This window comes from Pararge aegeria, chromosome 24, assembly GCF_905163445.1.
Source record: "Pararge aegeria chromosome 24, ilParAegt1.1, whole genome shotgun sequence".
NCBI lineage: Eukaryota > Metazoa > Arthropoda > Insecta > Lepidoptera > Nymphalidae > Pararge > Pararge aegeria.
In genome coordinates, this window is record NC_053203.1 from 8,221,679 (window position 1) to 8,238,014 (window position 16,336).

The 16,336-nt window shown below is 32.9% G+C and overlaps 1 protein-coding gene across 5 annotated transcripts in view; it reads left to right on the top strand.

Moving 5' to 3' along the window:
• LOC120634481 overlaps positions 1-16,336 on the top strand; it is a 156,435-nt gene that overhangs the window by 35,351 nt on the left and 104,748 nt on the right. The window contains exon 2 of one of the 5 annotated variants that reach the window (XM_039905104.1): positions 15,187-15,276. The exons of the other annotated variants lie outside the window; for them this stretch is intronic. The gene's annotated coding sequence lies outside the window, so the exon portion shown is untranslated. The remainder of the gene's footprint in view (positions 1-15,186; positions 15,277-16,336) is intronic. 5 annotated transcript variants of the gene reach the window in all.

The following is a 16,336-nucleotide window of genomic DNA, read 5'->3' on the forward strand; positions in this document are numbered from 1 at the left end:
AATGTCCTTTTTGTAACTTCATATTAAGTTCAAATGTTATTTGTAAATTCATAACGAAAGAAAACAATCGTTGATACCTATTAGATATTATAAAAACTAGATTAGCTTAAAATCGTAATTTAAGAATTTAGGATAATAATTAAATAACGTTTAACGTCTAATTTTGTAATTTTGTATAAATGTGTTATTTTCATATTTGGAACTAAGTTCTTCATATGAATTGATTTAAGAATTAAGTTAAATAATATACTTTCTTAAGTTTTAAAGCGGATTTATAATACGGCTGAATTTACTTGTATTTTTGTCAGAGATTACCCCGAATAGTAATTCGGGGTTGTTTACCCGCGATAGTTTAAATTAAAAAATAATGAAATCCTAAAAAGTGATAAATATAGATAGATATAGAAGTTAAAATGGAAATAGGTACTTTACAGTTGAGTCACATTATAAGAATGATTTGATCACAACTAGAATTAAATCTTTCTAAACAGTGTCGGCGGCTCGAAATAGGGCGCCTTTGCAATTATTTTAGTTCTGTCTTTCTGAAAATTGGCAGCGAGTAGATCTTACAGAAAGGCATTCGGTTGAGAAACCACTGACCAGTATAAGGAAACCCATCATTTGTATGCATTAGAACTGATGGATATCCCACAATAAAGTGGACGCTTTGAAATCAACAGCCCAGTGTAACAAGACCCGTGATACGACCCCGCGTCTGAACAAGCTTCCATTGAATGCAACTGAGGGATATGCCAGTGTTTGCTGGACGGTTGTATAAATAAAACCCTGTAATGTGAATAATAGACAAGTACGTGTGAAGTATTTGTGATTTATTTTTATTTTACTATTTGCTTGGATGCTGATGGATTTATACCCGCGCAGTTAAAGGTTAGAGGTTTAGATAAGTAGGAACCTCAAAAGACCGTAGTTGACGCTGATGTCTGAAAGAAAAAAATAATCCCCTCCTTAAGTCAGTGATTTAAGTTAGAAAAGTAAAATAAACTTTTAATCAGCAAAGGCGCAAATAATTCAGTTTTTAATTGTTACATCTCACAATAATTATAATGATCTAAAATATCTAGAACAGTTGCGGTCGCCAAAATGATAATCTCTATTTGACACAATAATGCATTATGTTTAATCGGGGCACTTAAAATAGTTACGGCCGAACGCCATTTTGTAATTCCTATTGCATATCGAAAATAATCGAAAGCAAAAAAAAAAAAATTCAACGACTTTATAAGTTAATACAATCGTACAATTTAATACCATATTGAGCACGCAGCGAAAAAAGCCAACCAACGCCGTGGCGGACTAAAAATTTACATTTGTAATCAGAACCATTAACGTCCACAATAAACTGCATTGACATGTGACCGAGAAGGACAGAGCTAGCGCGAGCGAAAGAGATGAAGAGCTTTCCGACAATCGCAACGAATACAATAGTCTCCGTGACTAAAGTGAAGACGTTTATCCACGTGGACCGTGTAGTGAAATCGAACTGTAATATAACGGAATAGAATCCATATTCAAATCACATAAATGGCGATAGGATAAATTGTGCTAAGCCGTGCTGTCGGCGCGTGCACTGTTAGAGAGAGATGCGTGTATGTGGTTGGAAAGAGATGAACTGTTTTCTGCAGTGTTTTTCATTTCAATTATAGTGCGTTCGGATTTTATGCGTTTGCGAAAAATGTGCGGAGATTTATCGTTTCGCTTTCTGCGTAGTCTATTATCGCGTACGCATATTATCTTGCGAGTACATGTATATGCATGCAACTTACATGTTGCGATGATATGCAAATGATTGTAATTTATTGATCCGTTGGTAATAACGCACGGCTGGGCTGTGTTTTTGAAAATTAATGAGGCTCTCTCTTTGTTAAACTGTTTATGATTTCCTTGTAACTAAAAAGCCGATGCGATTCGTTTCTGTTCAATAAATTATGATACTGCTTAAGAATCAAGAATATCAGTAATCAATTAAATTTTGCGATATAAAAAATTAAAATATAACAGTATTTTGATTGTTAAAAAATCTTTATCATTAATTGTTAAATAAAGCAGGTACTTTTTAACAGTCAAATCAATGCTAATATGATGGTTGCGTTTCGAATACTACACTTCTCAATTCTTTTTGTATTTTCCTTCTATTTTATGAGCATTCAAATGTAAACACAATATTTGAATCTTTTGTTGAAATTACTGACTTGTGATTTCAAATTTAAGATGCTGAGAAATTAGAATAAATTAAATTAAAATAAATGAAATCATAATTCAATGTTACTATAGAATATTTTTGATTGAAAACGACGACGCCAAATAGTCTACTTCGCCATTCGTAATCAAAAGACGCCGATAGATCTAAAGTTGAAGATGATAGCTTCCAAAGAATAAAATTCAAATTCCAAATAATAAAAATAGTGACAAATTAAAACAATAAAATAAAACCAGACAATAATATTAATTCATTAATATGAAATAAAAATAATAAAACGAAAAATGTTATAAACTCCAGAGCAGGTGCAATACGAACACAAGATAACACAACGAACACATAAACCGAACAGAGCCGCGGTTGCATATGAAATACGGGACACGCTCAGGTTAATTAATATTACTATTCTAAGTCCCGACGAAATATTGTTGTTATTTATGCGTCTGCGTTCAATATCTGGAACAAAACGAGGAATGTCCAGACGTTGGTGCTTAAATGTCTTCTACGTAAGACATCTGTGTGAATTTTGCGCTGTGCGTTTGTCATGTTCACTATTAATTTTATGATTTTGTCCGGCAGGTACGTACGTGTGGTGGTCACAATCAAAACTCTTTCCTGATGCTTTTTGATGAAGATAACAAGCAATTTTAGCTAAATTACTTAGCATGCTCTGATTTTTGAATATCGTTTCACAACTCGGTAAGTAACGAGTAATACTTTGGCTTTAAACGAGAGTCATGTCACTAAAAATTGTGTTCAAAGATTTTTAGACTCAAACCAACTTGTTTGATATTACTTTATTTATTTGATATTACTTTATGCTATATGTTTTACAGTCTGTTTAACCTTTTGTTCAATTTAACACAACATTTTTCGCTGTTAAAAGCTTTTGGTGTATGCATTTTGATGCATTGTCTTGCAACATATGCCTAATTCTTTTTTTTTTGAGTCTGTTAAGTGAACAGGCACAAAGAAGTAGTAGGTGTGATAGAGTTATTTAATAACATATGAGTAGTTTGCCCAGTACCGACACGCTGGGCAAGGTTGGGGACCGCAGTAAATGATAGTAGTATCACAGAGTAGATTGACTACCGAGGCCGAAATCGGTCAGGGAAACTGTTTGTATCATGTATAAAGATTCCATCATTTAAAAGGTGAAACCAGGGATACAGCCAGTGTAGTGGGAATGTTATTTTCGGCATTATACACTAGACCGCTGTCTAGCTATTTCCAGGCCACGTTTTGTTTTACCACAAAATAATTCGCATTTACAACTCTCACTGTTCAAAGTGTCAAAAAGATAATAGATTGAGAATATATATAATTTACGGGCGTTTGAGGCAAATAAGAAAGATTTAATGGAACGATCTTTTGACCGTTGACATAAATCGGGATGGTTAATTAAAAGAATTTGGATTGTTACTTGTTTTACTATTTCCTTTTATCTAGCTAGAAATACTATTTAAGATAACAGGTGATATCCCAGTGTAGGACTTTAACCTCACTTTCAGGGGGTCGAGTTCGAATCTCAACACGCACCTCTAACTTTTCTAAATTATGTGTTTTAACAATTAAAAATATCACTTGCTTCAACGGTGAAGAAAAACATCGTGATTAAACCTGCATGCCTGAGAGTTCTCCATAATGTTCTTAAATGTGTGGAGTCCACCTATCCGCACTGGGCTAGCGTGGTGGACTCAGACCTTAACCTTTTCTCATTGTAGGAGAGGACCCATGTCCAGTGGGCCAATAATGTTTTGATCTGATGAAGATAACAGGTAGCTCAGTTTTGATAGCGCAAATCTATTGCGCATTAAGGCATCCTTTAAGAATTTAGAGTGTGCTGATGCCACCTTATTTATGACGACAAAGCATGAGAATTTCATAATAATCGTATCGTGATAAAATAATATTCAATATGACAACAAATCTTCGTAGTTATGTTAACAAGAACAACCAAGGTTTCTGCAGAGTGATAACGACAGCCGCCCTAAAGACGTTTCCTTGACGTATGCTCTGACCATGCCGTACCTACGTGTGACAATATAAGCGCTTGTGTTCTATCTCAGATCCGAATTTAAGACATTACAGAATGAGAAAACTCGAACTGAAATATTTAAATAAGAGAATATCACATTCTTGCCTTGTTCTTTAGATGGTTCGAAAACTTTCATGCGAATCAATAAATCGAATTAAATGATATTGTACTATCAAAGTGACGTTATTCGTGACACAGGCACAGTAGACGTCTGGCTATTTGCAGCGTCGGTACCTACGTTTTGTTGTTCCAAGACATAATTCGCGTGTGTTACATGTTCCTACGCGGTATTTTTGTATTCCGTTACGTCATAATCCGGAATGCATTTTAAATGACGTTATAAATAAAGTTTCGTGTTTCAAACTTTTAGGAACTTTTCTTTTGTTATTTTAGGAACTTTTTGAATGATGAGTCATCTTTACATTTAAAATTTTGGAACAGAACAATCAAGTTCTATTCCCAAATTTTACCTATTAATGATAATTATATTACTGATAATTTATTATAACATATTTATTTGCTAAACTTATTAAGATTTATATTATATTCTATTTATTATTAAATATTAATATAAGACGTACAATTTTGATGGCAAGGGTTTTGGACAGCTATGGCAATTCTTATTACGCATTTTTGGAATAACAATCTTCGATATTTCAACAAAACATTTTAAACCTACCTATACAACAATTTCGTATATGCAAATTTTTTAGCAAAGTTTAATAATACCTCATTATTCTTTATTTTTTAAAGACTGTAGAAGTATAGGTGGAGAGATGATTTGAATATATTCCGTGTTCAATAATGCTCTAACATTTGAACGGTGCTCTCGGTTGAAGTGTCACCAAAACTTAATACCTTTTCCGGAGTCGTACAAAGTTTATTTATAAGATCCTTGTGTGTCCATTATCCTATTTTTGAATAAAATTAGTCAAATATTGTTGTTTCTATCACGTTTATTTATATAGCCCTAAAGGGCTGGAGCATTATTTTTAAATTGTTCTTTTTAAGGTCAAATCTTAGGATTTGTTATGAACTGCAGTTAGTGTAGCGTAAGTAGGGGTTAAGAAGCATTTATAGTTAATAACACTTCCACCATTACTAATACTTAGAGCGACATAACTACCCACTTGTTTATTGTTAACGCGGTCGTAAAGCTTTCATGGCGTCCACGAAGTGTAGTTAGGAATGGAAGCGAAATAACAATATTATGTGAAATTGCTGAGTGTGGAATATTTGTATGGAAATAATCGAAACCCTATATAAGTCACATGTTAAGAATGAGTTTTTTTTGTTTGTGTGTTTGTCTGCCCTCCGTTACGGCCTAAACAGTGCCGGATTAACCACGTAGCAAGAGTAGCAATTGCTACGGGCCCCGCGCGAAAGCACTCATATTAAAAGCGCGTATATTTAATAGCACTCATCTCTGCCTGAATGCCTGACTGACTGACTGACTGACTGACTGACAAACTGACAGGCACGCACACGCCCACGCACACAGACATCGCGTATAGTAATTTACTACACTATTAATTACCCACAAAACCTGTTACCTATAGATAGCTAATACGTATTGTATTTAAGATACGTTTATACGTATTTCAGATACGTATTGAGTATTGAATGGTATTTTATTACTTCAGAACCCATAGCAGCTCTTTAAAAGAATTTGCTACGGGCTCCGCGCTTGCTTAATCAGGCACTGGGCCTAGCCTAGCAACCAATCTACTTGATTTTTGCCATAGAGTTAGTGGGTATTACGAAAAGTAACGTAGGTTATTTTTTATCCCAGAAAAACTAACGATTCCAACGGGCGGGTAAAATTATTATAAACCTACATTCAAATTACTACATACAAATACATAAACAAAAAATATATATAAATGAAATAAATATAAAAATAATAAACTAATAAATATTATAAGCTAATAATAATAGGTAATTCAAATTTTAATACAAAATTATTTAAACGGTATAATGAATTTCTGAAAAAACTCTAAAAAAATTTAGTTAAAAGAGTCTGTACCGCTGGTATGCCGCCCCGGTTGTATCAAGATGAAATCTCAACTCATAACTTAATTACAATAGTGTGTTTAAGTGAGATTTTTTCTGATTCTTAGAAATATAGATTGGCGCGAGTTTTTGCATAAAGTAAGTTTATAGGCCGGCAATAATATAATGACAAACCGTTCTTTTCGTCCAGTAAAAAACACAGTTACTAAAGGACAAATTTTAAACGGAATTTTCCTATTGTTACTACTGCTATTATGGTTGAACGGATTCAAATTAATACAACAGTAGGGAAGTAAATACAGTAGACGCAAAAAGCATGCGTAGGCATAACCGAGGAAAGAGTTCGAAGATTCTTATAAAAACTGAGTAAATTAAAAAAAAACTAAATTGAATAAAATTTTGTAAAATATTTGTTCGAAAATTTTATTCAAAATTAGCACAGTTTATTTACATGTGTTCCATTTATAAATGAAACATTTGAATTAGGAAATTCGAAATTTAAAAACTATTGGAATTCAAATGATATATCAATAAATAAGCCTTTTAAAAGTTGTCACCACAATATTATTATTCATAGCAATGAATTAATTAAATACCATAATCTTAGTACGCCATAAATGCCGTACTATGAAAAATCTACTTACTTCTAAGTTCATGCAATAATGCACTCAATTGTGATAAAACTTTAGAATTTATATTTGTTTGGATGTGCGTGACAGCTGTGTGCTTTCCTTAACTTTTTTACTGACGTGATCTAATACGTAATATTCTGATAGACTAGGAGACAGCGTCATAACTAATGGTACACTTGGTAACCATATATATTTGAAGTTGGTTTAAACTTTTGTAACAAAAACTGTACTTTAACCAGGATCAAGAGTCAGCTGACTGCTTAAGAAACGGGGACACAAGTTGACCCTTGACTGCAATCCCATCTGGTAGTAAGTAATGATGCAATCTAAAAAGGTTATGTGGGCTAGTCTGTTAAAATTGTGGCAGCTTTATCTGCTTCTACGCATATCTTTAGCGAAACCCACATTTTTATTTTAGACTTGAACAAAAATCTATTTTTGGCAATTAATGAGATAATTTTTCGTAAGGCTATGTAATAGTTAAAACGCACTTACATGTTTCCCATCTCATCGGTCAACAATATTTAAAATGTTAAGTTATAGTATTATATATCACTGCTACTTTTCGACTGCTATCTCTCAAACTACAATCGTAACAAGACTCCTCAAGTGAACATCCTGTAACATAACACATTCTAACATTCCCAACATTTCCTTATACATCGATGCACCACAACCGATCCATTCACAACAATGCCCATACATAAGTGCCAATGTATAATCGCGTATTCGATATAGTTCGAACGTAAGATGTTTCAGCCCTTAAGGGCATTCACCCTGATCTTTTTTTCCACGAAACATATAGCTTCCTTTTTATCCCCGTACGGTTTTTATACGATTTTAATTGTGATGCTTTTTTGTGTGCCTACGTCACTGTTGACAGCCGTTTTGATTAATCTCCCGACGACTCGGATGTTTTTGGTCCGTAATCGTAATAAATTGAAACAATTTGGTGATTTCACATTCTGTTTTATACTTGTTATAATAACTATGGTATTTTATATGGGATCGTGTAAAATACAGTTTGTATGAACATATAACATATTTTTGGCATTGTATCTTTTACTATTTAGTACGATGGTAAATCAGCGCTAATTTGGAATAAATATGTAATATTCCTGAGTCCAATTTATTGTCCTACAGCTGTGCACGATATAAAGCTTAAGCCCGCCACACTAAACCAAATCGGAGTGTGACGGATGTTAACAATTTTATTATCACTTTATAGTCATTGACGGCCCATTGGCACAGTGGGCAGCAACTCTTATTTCTGAAACCAAGGCTATGAGTTCGAGTCCCACAGCTGGAAAATGTTTGTGTAATGAACATGAATGTTTTTTGAGTCTGGGTGTTTGCCTGTATATTATAAGTTATTATATATATTATTCACAAAAATATTCAGTCATCTTAGTACTGTAACACAAGCTACGCTTACTTTCGGGCAAGATGGCGATGTGTGTATTGTCGTTATATATTTATTTATTTATAGAGACTCAAAATGTTTAGAATGAGAATATTAGCTCAATTCGTTTAACATAAAAATAATGTAGCGTATTTTGCTTAACATCCGTGAAATATTCAAAATGAACGCTTTAACTTAGTACAATATTATAATATTTACGATTCCATTATTAAAAATCAGCTACGGCATATCATTCATCGTTTAATTTTTGAAATTTCTCACCTCGTTGTTTCCAAAATAGAACACATTTTAAACTGTTTATGTATTTAACCAACATCACATTATAAATAATATATTTTAATTTTAATGAATTATAATATCTACGGAGAAATAATTAATCTATACGATTAAATGTGAAGTGAGTCCGAAACAAATTATTAAAAAAAAACTGATTGAAAACAAGATGACCAAAAAAATAATAGCAATCAATGTTTTTATTAAAACAAAGTAGCAACAAGCCACAATAAGTGAGGAATTTAAATAACAAATTACAATTCGTTCCAACAATCAAATCCAATCTCACTCTATATTTTTATGATAAAAATCAATTCGGAACAATAAAAGAACGCAACGTTTAAAAACCATAACTAAAAGAATAAAAACCCATTCAGTGTAGAGACGGCACGTTTCGATCAATTTAAAAAATAAAATTAGACGACGCCCGCATATAGAAATTGTAACCCTTTGTATACAAAAACACCTCCCCCTTCTAGGGCTGCCACCAATCAATTGTTAAAAATAAAACTACATAACAATAAAAAAAGTTTTTTTTTTTAATACTAGTCCTTTACTAAAAGTCATAAATGCGGAAGTTTCTTTGTTGGTGAGTTCTTATTTAACGCAGCAACGGATAATCATCTTATTTTTCATCGAGACAGTATAATAAGCGGAAAGTGGCACTACAAGGGCTTCCTTTGTTATAAAACAGAGTTATATAGAGTTTCCCCAAAATGTTTAAAGTGGGCTTAGATGACGAACGCAAACACGGTATCGGTAACGGTATTTGCAGGTGTTAATTACATAGGTCCCAAAGTTTAGCGAAAAATATTGGTACGTATAAATAATTTATTATGACTTGCTAATCTTAAATAATTCTGTAAAACAATTTTTTTTTTATACTTTACAAAAATAAAAGTTTAAACGAGTGGCAACCCTACCCGTCGCCCCAACTGAAAAATGTTCCAGAAATATTAAAATAGTCAAAAGAGTTAAAATTAAAAACGGGGGGTAGTCACAAAAAACTTAATCCGTAAACTAACACAGCTGAGCGAGCCCCACAATATAACGAGTAGTTTTTAAAGTTTCAAGCGATTTGAGCGCTGCGATCCGCTTAATATATCTACATCTAAGTTAAGATAACCTGTCTTAAAATAAAAATAATATTTTTGTTATCAAATATTGCAACTTTTTTATTTTTCTAAGATATATTTTTTCGCCTATGATTGCTTACATTTTAGGATAACTAAAAAGGAATCTACACACTCAAATTCTGAAGCCTGGTTTATTATTATTTAAATTGCGTTGCTCCATTTTAGATAAAGGTTTATTTACTTTCTTAACAACATCATAGTTCTAAATAACGCCTGTGTAAGGATACATTAAGGATTTTGTTTTCGTATAGCCATCTATACGTAAAAGGTTTGGGTAGACGTTAAATACGTTAGCGAAAGTACCCTAGCGTCCAGAGATCACACTGAAAATGCCTGCTGTAATACTTAGCTCGTAGAATATTAATACAATACCTACGAAATTTAAAATGTGAACGTAACAGTTGTATTATGCAAACATTTCTGAATCGCACATAAGTACAAATTCAATTAATTTAAAACATAATGGGTTCTTTATCATAGCGATTGCTATCGGTTCTAAAATAATGCAGTTTAAAACGAAGAAAACAACTTTTGGTAAAGTTAAACTTAATTTATTTTAACATAAAATAATTACATCTCAAGGATACTTTTTAGGTTTCTATTGTCGACAATGTTAAATCTTTAATAACTTTACTCAATTGTTACTTGTTAGACGATTAAGAAAACACTCATTTACTCACAAGCCATTGAATATCATATTTAAATAGGATCACTGTTCCAATGAATGCAAAATGCAATTTAATATTTATCGAAAACCTTAATAAAATATTTCAATTTAAATAAAAAAATGTATTGTCAAACTCGATCCACGATATGCGATTTATTAACATAAGAAATGCAAACGCACAAAGAATTTTTTTACGAATTCCAAATTCAAATTTCTTTGTGTCCAGTTACATTGATAACTCTTTGTATAGTAAAAGGCAAGGGAGCCAGCATGACGAACGCAATTTGAAAATGGTAGGGTTTCGCTTTACGTTCCAATTCCACAAAAATGAACTCGCGACGAGTGATTTGACGACTCGAACGGATTGTAAAATGGATGTGCTATGCAGTAACGAGCTTGTTAATAGTTTTATTTTTTTTTTAGTTTTTTTTTCCTATTTCTGTTGTTTGCACATAGACTATCTGTGGTGAACATTTTGAAAATAGGTATACAATCATTCAAATTATATTTCAAGTATGATAAGTTTAGATAGCTTATATAAGGCGACTGTTTATTCCAGGTAAATATAAAAATACAACTTGATGAAATCGAAGAATTAAAGGTTTTAAAATTTCAAAAATAATTATTTCGTACATGCGGTTGAAAATGATACATTCGGAGTATCCTAATAACTTTAGAGTTACTACAAGGACTTTGGTTTTTTGGTTTTTATTTTTACACATTACGTTGTTAGTCAGCTTAAATGGAACTCGCAATCATGGAGGCGCAATCATGAATCAATCTATCCAAATATTATTAAATAATAATTGGTATCGCCTTAGAATTGAAGTATTAAAAAAAAGGTGATGCAGATTTTTGATGTCATTGTGACACGATAGCTTTATGTAATGGTAAAACTCAAACCAAAGTATCATTATAGTTCGAGTATCCACCATGCATTAAAGAATTCCTTACTCAACTAATCTTTACAAATGAACATTTCAAGTACAACAAACCACATACAAAATATTTTTATAATGAAAGAAGCACTCAAATCTAAAATTAACATGAGTGAAAACAGAGTTTGAAATGTTCCCATCCACTTGAAAGTGTTTTACTTTTAAGTAATTTCACTTGTGTACATAAAGGCATAAACCCCTCCGTACGCACTCACACACAGCCATCGCCGCAGATGTTGATTCCATAAAATAATATTTCATGTAAAGCACTAACCGCCCGACCGAGGGCGGAAGGATTGAGTTCTATTTTTAAATTTTTATATTTCAACAATTCACGGCGACCAGCCTCTTTGTACCAGAACGATTTATTTATTTCCATTTTAATAAAAAAACGGTTTTAGTTTTTTTCGTAATATATTTTGTCTTTATCGTATCCTTCATCGCGGATTCGACATTTGAAATTGCAACTAATATGAAATTGGATTTTTAATTATTATAATCATAGCATTCGTTTTGTTCATTTTAAAATATTTCCAAGTTTTACGCCGTACGAAAGATTTATTTGTTTTGCCATTTCAATAAAAAAGCTTGTCTCTATATTTGGTTTTATCGTGTAGGATCGCGGATTCGACATTCGAAATTGGAAGTGTTACGAATTTCGATTTAAAGTAATTGGTACGACACATTTTAGCATGATATTACTCTTTTTACAGAATCAAGCAATTCCTACTTCAAATTAAATTCAATTTGAATGTTGCTTTATTAATAGCTGCTTCGATACGTATTCATTTAAAAAGCGGATTCGGTAGTTCCGTACCGATTAAAATTTATAAAAATGTCACTTAACGATTTGACCTCCAAAACCTATACAGCTTTATCTGTGGGGCTTAATATTCCTCGAGATCATTCATCAATTAAAATGGAAGGGGACTCGTTATTAAAGAGAACAAAAAAAGGGTTTTAGTCTCGAGGCGAGTTCAAAAAGCTTCGTTTCGAAGTAAAGAATGTTGTGTACAATCTCCGTTCAGACAAAAAAGTGACAACAGATAAAAAATAAAGCACAACACAACACGGCCAGGAGAACAGATTATCAGCGCTAAAAGGGTTGCTCCCGCGCTCTCCTTCTTTTGTTGCTTCCAAATTCAAACTTCAAGCCCGTACAAGGAGCGTTCGAATGCGAATTCTATTTTTGAATATTCTACCGAGAATTTTTAATTAATGCCGCTCGACTGTGCCCGTATTTTTTAAAATTGGTATTCTGCTTTAAATCGACTCCGATATTCAATTTTTTTCGCGTTCGATTCCCTCGTTTCTTATTTTTTATTTATGTTGTGCGATAATGACGTTTCGCTTTAAGTGCTTTATTTCGATTGCCGATTTTATTCCGATGTTCTCCTTGAAGGTCGGTAGTTTTAGTGATTAATGGCCGAGATATGTGGAGTGCTTTTTAAACGAAATATTGAATTTAATGATGTTTTGTAGAACTCTCCGTGGATCTGCTTTTATTTTTCGCGTAGGTGTATTTCTATGATTAACTGAGCAACATGTCTAAAATATGTGTAAAGCTTTCGTTCAGAATCAAAAGCTCTGGTATTGTTTCACGGACGTAAAGCGAACTGCTCTAACAATTTAAATCTCTGTTAAAATTCATGCTCAGTCACTTCACACATAAGAGACAACGTATTTGTCTCTTATCATCATGTCAACCAATGGACGTCCACTACTGGACATAGGTATTTTCCAGCGGCTCCCTGCGACTCGTTTGATGTCATCTGACGTATGACGAGGTGTCGGGGGTCTACCAACGCTGCGTTTACCGGTGCGAGGTCGCTATTCCAGAAACTTGGGACCCCATCGGTTCTCCGAGCTCTGCCCATTGCCACTTCAGATTCGCTGTCTCTAATATTAAATATTTAGTATTTGCGTAAATTTTCAATAAGATCATCACAGGTTTTTGACCCACTTGCTGTGTAATTTATTTTTATAACTATAAAAAATAATTGCGGGACAGTATTTGGGGACTGCCGTTAGAAGTGAAAACCAAATCTATGTACATACATTTGTATAGTTTTTACTATGTTGTTTTTACCTACACTTGGAGGATAAAAAAATTATATACAAAAAAGTACACATGTTATTTATGTTAAGTATAAGGTTGGAAGTTGGAATAAACTAAGGTTTACCTGGGTTTACTTAGTATTACTCTAGTTTTTTGGGTAATGACCAAATAATAAATAGTAAAATAACGTAACCTAACCTAACCAACCAGAGCTGGGTAGACCTAGGTGAGTATGAGTAAAATGCGAATTAAAATTTGTTTTACTTATTCGAACTTTACCCAAGATGTTTGGAAGCTACTAAAACCGTGTTAACCTAGTTTTACTACATATAGCTCATGGGAAGCGTACGGTAACGATGACGCGAGTTTCAAGCTTTTTGTTCAACCAAAAAGTGTGAAACACGCCTAAAGAAGATTTTTGGTTGTAAAAAAGCAGTACATCAACAGAGTGTGTATGCAATGAGACTATTCTGTGTCAATTCATGCTTATGAGTAACCAATAAGTCGCATTAAGGGGTCACTTGACGCATAGCACGCTGCCAGCATACGCGAGTCGTTGACCCCGATACGCAAATGGGGGCACTTTATTATGACACCTATATAATCGACACTCCAGCGTTTAAGAGCATCAATGGAACTACTGGGTGCTAAGATACATTCGTGTTATCTCGAGAGTTTTACGAATAATTTACAAAGCTGTATGGTTTTATTTTATCTGCTAATTTTGGACGCATTGGTTTGCTCTGTGATTTTATAAGTATGGAGAACCTGGTAGGGGAAATTTTGTCAAACCAAGTTATCGCACTACCAAAAGAGCGTTGCGATACGAGCCGCGTAGAAACTATCAGGAATATGGAATTATCCAGGCAGTTATATAAATTATATTTATATATGTGCCATCCCCTACCAGGTTAGCCCGCTACCATCTTAGACGGAAACATCACTCACCATATGGAGAAATCGAAGATAAAAGAGATAATTCCAACGTTCATAAAGAATACATCTTCGTTATCTATACTTACAAAATTTAATTTCAAACACGTAACACATTTTTTGTTATATCAATATATAGAAACAATAACCTTAATACTAAAAAAAGAAAAAAAAATAATGACTCTATGGTATGTTCCTCTCATAGATATGTACACGTAGATACATTTATACATTGTCTGCCTCGTTATCGATTGAAACATCGTAAAATCGTAATGGCCGGCAGATATTACAAATAATTTATATGTTTCGTATACAAAAGTAGATATTAATAATAGAGTAACGTGTCTAGTACGCTTCCCAAAAAGCAATAGTAATCATTCGATCGTATAATAGCTTCACTTAATATTCCATTTTCAAAAATATTTGAAACGTCATGCTCGTTCCATTCCTTTGTATCGGCAATACGGCTGCTGTTGCGTCTATCAGATTTTAAATTTGGAATCGATTCCGATTAGGTTCGAATTCGAACTTAAAATGTACCCACTAGAAAGAGATTTAACTAAAAGGTAGAGTGGATATTTAGGGTAAAGTGAATCTCTAATTACTCTGTACTATCCTATTAAATAGATTTCCTTGAGATGGTAATATGCATTGGCTTTCTTTCCGTAGTCGATGAGCTAATTATTCGTTTAAAATAAAATTAATAGTTTTTTTGGCTTCACACACAAGGGCTCTTTTTACTTGTTAACTAAGAACCTCTATTGATCTATATATAGAAAAAAATGCTTATATTTTAGATGTTCAAGTAATATAAAATTGAGAATTCGATTTTTAAATTTGTGTTTTTCATTTCCAGGTAACACTCCTAATCTCGTTTAGAAATTTCGCGGCCGACTCGAAGGTGCAACGGAAAGACGCGAATTGTCACGAACTTTTCCAAGAAGCCGTGAGTGATTACATCCTAATTGGAATAAAAGTTTTTGAACGAATATTAAAAAAGAGAATCTCGAAATTCGAATTGATCAAGATAGTTTTAAATTTTAATTTAAACTTACGTTTCGCATTTTTACGATCGCATTCAATGATTTCCAATTTTCCGAGGTCTCGTAATGTTTTGAATTTCGATTGTTTATAATTATTTAGGTTTACTGTTATTATTTATGTAAATGCTTTGTATAAAGGTTTGTTAAACATAATTTTAGTGTATCAATAATTATCACTCGTTTACATTTTCCGGTTTATTTTCAAAGATACCTTCGTTTATTTTGCGGCCGTTTACCCGTTATTTATAAATAAATATAAAAGAAAACTAAAAAGAATAACTGCGACCTATTTTTAATGCTAACAATATCTTAACAAGTCATGGGCTTTTTACGTATTTAGTGTTGTCAATCTATGAGTATTATCTTAATATATATAAATCTCCTGTCACGATGTTTGTCCGCGATGGACTCCTAAACTACTTAAGCGATTTTAAATTAAATTGACACACCGTGAGCAGTCTGCTCCAACTTAAGAGATAGGATAGCTTCGATCTTTAATTATAGTCGCAATTTTATTTTATTGCAAATTATTTGTCTATATCTATAATTAATTGACAGTCACATGTTATATATATACTACTATACTCATTTAAGGCTTAGCGATACTGAATACTTTAAAAACAATATCAAACGCAGACGAAGTCGCGGGCAACAGCTAGTAATAATATATATATATAATTTATATTATATAATTTTTTAATAGTATTATTAGGATAGGTATTTCCCGCTATTGTGGAAGGTTTCACTGATAATAATGATCTGCAAACCTGGTAAACCTAATCATGATATTGTGTCTTACAGACCCATAAGTCTGCCGTTACTGTCTAAGTTGTTTGAGATGATCTTATTGAAAAGGCTACTTGGCGCAATAGCTGAGAGGAACATTCTACCTGATCATCAATTTGGCTTTAGGCGGGAACATGCGACTGTCGAACAAGTTCATCGTGTATGCCAAGTTATTAG